This window comes from Drosophila tropicalis, unplaced genomic scaffold, assembly GCF_018151085.1.
Source record: "Drosophila tropicalis isolate 14030-0801.00 unplaced genomic scaffold, ASM1815108v1 contig_593, whole genome shotgun sequence".
Lineage (NCBI taxonomy): Eukaryota > Metazoa > Arthropoda > Insecta > Diptera > Drosophilidae > Drosophila > Drosophila tropicalis.
Genome location: NW_027173070.1, coordinates 21,502,474 through 21,508,887, shown reverse-complemented (window position 1 = coordinate 21,508,887; position 6,414 = coordinate 21,502,474). Strand labels below are relative to the sequence as shown.

The following is a 6,414-nucleotide window of genomic DNA, read 5'->3' as shown; positions in this document are numbered from 1 at the left end:
CATAAACATTATGATGCAATTGTAGGCGCTGAAAGAAGTGAAAAATTACTGGAGTTAAAAGCCAAATATTTTTTACTTTTTGTCCAATAAAAAAAATGCAATTGTTTGCCCATCCTTCCATTGCTAGTTCATCAGGAAGCCCTTTTCGCAAAATCATTAAACATGATAACGGTTATGAATTGTTCTATGCGTATAATAAACAAAATAATAGGTGGTCACAATGCCCTGACCCACAGAAAGTTTAGGGAATTTGTGGCTGCCCTGGAAGCAGAGTATGGCCATTTATTATTGTTTACGGAAGTACGTTGGCTTAGTATGGGGAAATGTTTGGAGCGTCTTTTTAATTTAAGAAAAGAAGTCACCAACTTTTTGGACACAGTTGGAAATGACGTCGACGATTTGATAGGACATATAAAAGACCCAAACTTTTTATTAGACTTAGCTTTCTGCTGCGAAATGATGAAGATGTTGAATGATTTTAACCTTTCATTATAGGGAAAAAATCAAAAAATATTTGACTTATATGCAGCCATTAACAATTTTAATATTTTTTCAGTGTAGAGCAAGAAAACGTTTCGTACATCGTTTTGTTGTCACACACACAAATGCAAAGTCTCATTTTTGATTGTATTCGTGCCTCTAAACCCCTGGTTTAAACAATAACGACGACCAATAAGTATGCTGGAATTAAAAACACTGTTTTGGCACTCAACACTAAAGCAGTGTGCACGTTGACTAACACTAAACAATGAGAAGAGAGACAGATAGACGTATAAAAAAAAAACAAAAGCGGATATAAAAATAAAACTAAATATAAGCCTGTAATATAAAAGACATTAGATACTTCTACATATTTCTTTTTGGATTTGCCTTATTGCATCCTGCTTCAACAGCTTGCTTTGGCCTTGGCATTGGTATTGTTATCATTATTGTTATTATTATTGTTGTTAATATTGTCATTATTATTGTAATTAATAAAAAATTTTAAAACTAAAATTCTATTTTTCTTGTTTGTTATTAAAAAGAGGATTTCCAAAAGTGTTGTAGTATGTTTAAAATCTATCAAATGATGTTTATTTAAAAAAAAAAAAAACGTATGCCGTGGGATGGCCTGGCGCAGGACCAAGTCACACTCTTCCTTAAGTTTCTTGGGAAAGGTTCTCACCTAAATTTGCGGACTTTTGTCAATTTTACGCATTACCAGGCGGTTAGCCCGTTCATATATCTTTCACTTGCGTCCACTTCCATCCTTTACTTCAAGTCGACCCTCGTTTTCCGCGCAATTTACAGCGTTTTAAATTGTTTTTCTTGACACGGAAAACATTTCTACGAGTTGTGAAACAGATTTGCCCAATCAGTTGGACCGCTTCAAAGCTCAATTTTTGCCGGGCATTTTAAAAAGGCATAGTTAACGGTAAAGCACCGTTATTTCTACGATCAAGAGGAAAACAGATGAACAAAACGTCCGTCAGCCTTAATATTTTTACAAATTCCAAACTATTTTTGTGTAACTCAATTCACCAATAGACAGAAAAAACCTTCTAAACATCAAATCAATTTATTCCTCTTCTTCCCCATTCCATTGTACATGCATGCTGGCAGCGTTTAGGCAGAGTCGATTTATATTGACTGTAACTTGTGTTCTACAAGCCCGATATGGTTTAAATTTTGGAACATGATGCCTTAAATAAATAGCAATCATATTAGTAAATTTCATAGGGATACTCTCAACTCCTTCACCTATTTTTCTTAGACCATTATATGCTATAGTGGTCCGATCCCAAAGATTTTCATACATTATCTTGCCCGAGCTATAAATTGCTCAAATATCAAATTGTATCCCAATAGCTCTTAAGATGGCACATATCGACTTAGCTTCTCATGCTGATCAAGGCTCTATGCATTTTTTTTTACAGGTCGGAAACGTCTCCTTCTGTTCATTAGAAATATCTGACCCTCTGCAAGGGTATAACAAATGTCTAAAAGAAGCAGTGACAACACAAATGAAAAATGCATTAGCCACAGATTGTGTAACGAAAACTAATGAATTCTTTCAGGTTTCAAAGAGTAGGAAGTAAAACGCGTTACATTGCATATTAGGAAGGGATCATTTAAGTACAGTAACATAGCCACTTACTCCACATTCTTTGTTACATTGTTCAAACATCAAGATGGAGTACACTCAAATTCTAAGTTGCCTTATTATATACATGATGCATGTCGTTTTGGTGAACCCACCAGAACCCAGGTAATTTATTTTTTAATATTGAGCTTACACAATCTGAATTTAACCATCTATTTGTTTTCCATAGTGATTCTTCTGAACGACCCTTAATACGACCGCTGATCCGCTAGTCCCCTACAACCACGTGTAAAGAAGACAAAAGAACATTACCGGGAAAGAATAAGTATATGAGAAATATTTTTTTTCTTAGTTTTACGAGAAATAAAAAGTGTTTTTGTAAATACATTTGATATTACCTCACAAGAAGTATAATTTTATAGTTTCTAAAGTTTAGAATCTAAACTCAGAACATAGTGATAATCTCCTTAAAATAAGGGTCCAACTTCTAAAATGAACCTAAATTTGCTATTATGATTTGCACCTTCAGAAACCCAATTCTAAGCGTTGATTAACAATGTAAAACTCTATTTAGGTTAAAAGGGAAAATATAATTCAGTTTTAATTTCGCTCACATTGAGCTATCCGTTTAAATTGAGAATTTTCAAGTAAGCATTGGTTATCGAGCAAAGTGTCAAGCGAATTCATCCATCGACTTATCGATAGTAGCATGGCTGCTTCGCCGCTTTTACCTGAGCGAAATTACTCATTTTGGCTTGTTTTTGTTTTTGTGTTTTTTTTTTTTTTTTTTTAGTCGAAAAAACAACACTAAACAACGCGGGTGCGTTGATGTCTCTGCTTTTGGCGTTTGCGTTTTTTTGTCGCGTTATTCCGCGTAATAATAGTGAATGTGAATGTTTATTAATTAATGTGTGAAATTGAATTAAACTGTGTCAACGAAACCGAGAATATTGACAGTGTAGAGGAAATATTGTTTAGTGTTTGCGGGAAAAAGGAAGAAAGCAACGCGCAAAGAAGGAAGCAAACAAACAAAAACAAATACACACATAAACACACGGACGCGGCGGCGACGGCGGCGTTTTTTTACCGTTCCATTTACGTGTGTTTTTGCGCGCAACAGAGAAAAATTAAAAAAAAAATGAAATATATAGATAATTGTTTATGCTAGTATGTTAGTGTGAGTGTGTGTTTTAGTGTTTGTGTAATTGAAAATTACATTCGCAACATGCAACATGTTGCAGGCCAGCATCTGCCACAGAAACACAAGTGGTGATCGTCCCTCTCCTCCCACCACTTACTGTTGTATCTCTGCGTCTCGCTTTAACGCTTGCAATCTGAAATCAAATAACAAGCTTCGAAGAAATCAAATTGGATTATCGTCATAAAAGCTTAAGTAAGTAAAGCTCTTATCGCCTAATTATTATTTGTATTATACTATACATAATTTATATACACATACAAACATACATAAAAACTGTCTGTATGTATGTATGTACCATAAACCAGTTTTGATAAGACCTTGAAAATGAAATTAGAACTTCATTTGATTGATGTCTCTGAAGATTGGTGTAGTCACTGGGTGGGTGGAGGGTGACGGTAGGCAGCATTCAGAAATATTTAAGCCAAAGATTGCAGTGGTAAGAGTAGGTGGAGTAGAAGACGGGAATGGAGCGTGGTAGAAACTTGTGGTTAAAAATAGCCTCAGATTGAGACCAGTTTGATGAACTACAACAACAACAGCAAGAAATTTCGTACATCAAATATAAGCAACGAATTGGCGATACCCTCTATGCCATCGATACTCTCTCATCTCTAATAGAAGTCTCCAAGTGCAAAGGGGTTAAAAGAAAAACAAGACAGTGGGATATAAGAGCTATCCCTTTGAGAGGTTGAACTAACTGATATACCACTTCAATTACGATTAACTAAAGGGTATTACACACAATTGCCAAAAATAATTTTCAAAGACAAGCAATGAACTGCATTTTCTTACAAATGATGAATGTTGGGAGACTTCTCGCTCAATCTCTATCTATCTAGTTCTCTCTCTCTCTCTCTCTCGTTCTCTACTTCACTTCCTCTCTGCCTCTGCCCTTGTGTGTGTGTGTTTGCTCGAAAACTTGTTGGTTTAGTTTTTACTTTGCCTTTGCGCGTTTTCATTTTGTGATTTGTCTTTTTGGGCTGTTGACTTTGTTTTTGTTTTTAATAGTTTTTCCCTCTCTACTGTGTTAGTGGGCGCTCTCTGCTTATCCTTGGCTGATCCTTTTTTCTAGGTAGCCAGAGTAAGCGAGAGAGAGCCGCAGTGAGCGTTCTGAGGGATCAATGGAAGGGAGTTCTAGCGAGAGAGAAATACATACATATATGGAGAGAGAGAGAGCACCGGAGAGGGTGGAATTTTCTAATGAAATTCCTTTTTCCTGCCTTTTTTGCAATCAACCTATTTGATTCATTGCTACGTTTGCAATTTGGCTTAGAGAGGGAGAAAGAGAGCGATTGAGAGAGAGAGAGTCTTACATTGTTTACTGTAGAAATCTACTATTAACTGAGGTTAAGAGTTAAAATTTTAATAGACTTTTCTATAATATACTTCATATTCTCCATGAATGATTTTTAAATACTTCTTAAATGAGAGACTTGGAGAGTTTGTAGAATGCTAGGTCCTTTGTCTTGTGATATTTTGATTGATATCTATCGGCCTGCTAACTAGTCCACAACTATATGATTAACCCTCGTTTCAACTTGTTTTGTGTCTACCACGTTGCTTGCATTTTTAATTAAGCCAAAAAATCATGTTTGATTTGGTTATATAAGCGTGGGAATTTTGTCGGTACACATCTTTTGCATTCTTTGTGTGCGGAAAGAGTTTATCAACTGTTAGAGAAATCTTCATAGAAATAGAGATCAAGCCGGAGATTAAAAAGAGTAAACAAGAGATACTTTAATACTTCATAAATTGTCTTTGTTTTCAAATTGGTTAAAGATAATTTCAGATCATCCATTAATCACGTGACAATGCCATAACATTCCCCAACTTGGTGCGATTAAAAATCCTTTGCAAATGACAAAGTTTTGGATTCGGAGTTTGGAGTTTGAGATTTTCATTTCATTGTAGAGAAATGCAATTGCCATTTCAAGTTTTCAAACTTCACTTTTTAACTACAGATACCGAAAATAAATATATTATTTATTCCCGGCTGTTCTTCTAAATTTTCAACGACTCTTACTTATATTCCGTAGATTATTACCAAGTCATATGTTATTAATTTCTCAAGCCCTTTAAAGAATTACTCTCAATCTAATAAAAGTGTTGATAATGTTTTTTGAACAAATCATATCGATCAGTTTACCTTTTTTGAGATGTTCTAAAGTTTTTAACTTCTCTTTCAAATCTAATATATGTACAGTGGATCACATTAATATTTGGTTTTTTCTTTTTTCAACTTTTAACTTAAGTAACTTTATTAAAATTAAATAAAATAAAGTAACTAATATTCGGTTTTTTGGATATGTAAAGCATTGTAACAACATTATCTTAAACATAAAGCATCTTTAAAATTTACTGTGATACCCATTGTTTTTAGTGGTATCATTAAGACGTTTTGGAATATTTTTTATAATTTTTTCAGTGTAATCTTTGATCTTCCAATTTTTTGAAGTCTTTGTTGTAAGCCAAGATATTCAAGCAATTAGCGTTTAGTGGACACGACGCTTCAACTCACTCCACAAATTCTCAATGGGGTTGAGGTATGATGATTGGGGCGGCGTATCCAATACTTTTGGACAGTTGTATAGCAACCACGACGTTACTTTCGAAGTGAAAGATTTACATAGGACTAGGTAGTACACGTTTTTGTACACATAAACAGACATAAGAACTGAATGACATTAAAAATCGAGTTTGAAACTTTAACTTTGAGTGAATAAATCAGCTGGCGAAAGAAGAAACAAAAAACGAACTGATTGAGTTTGAATAGCTAAATATTTGGTACATATTTTATATGAATGAAGAAATAAATATTGATGTCAATTGAATTCTTATTCTCCAATCACCTCAAAGTGAACAACCAACAACAATTGCTATAAATTAAACTAAATATAAATGAATACAAACTGTTTTTTGAAAAAGATATTTCACATGTACATTAAAAGCTTTCTTTTTTCTTTGATATAAAATAAAAAATAATGCCAAAAAGTTGATTTAAGACTGTATAATAAGATTTTTAATATAAAACTTTTGGCCGTTTCTGTTATCCTTTCCAACAGTGATAAAAAGACATCGATATCTGTTGATAATTATGTACATATATGATCAGGGATATATTGACTAACTT

General features: G+C 33.8%; 1 protein-coding gene and 1 long non-coding RNA gene across 2 annotated transcripts in view; both read left to right on the top strand.

Moving 5' to 3' along the window:
• The first annotated feature begins 2,110 nt into the window (after positions 1-2,110).
• Positions 2,111-2,480, top strand: LOC137577896 (uncharacterized). The gene is made up of 2 exons (XR_011032499.1): positions 2,111-2,248; positions 2,313-2,480. It is a non-coding gene; the product is annotated as an uncharacterized lncRNA (long non-coding RNA).
• A 389-nt stretch (positions 2,481-2,869) lies between these two features.
• mam (mastermind) overlaps positions 2,870-6,414 on the top strand; it is an 86,730-nt gene continuing 83,185 nt past the window's right edge. The window contains exon 1 of the mRNA XM_068291995.1: positions 2,870-3,476. The gene's annotated coding sequence lies outside the window, so the exon portion shown is untranslated. The remainder of the gene's footprint in view (positions 3,477-6,414) is intronic.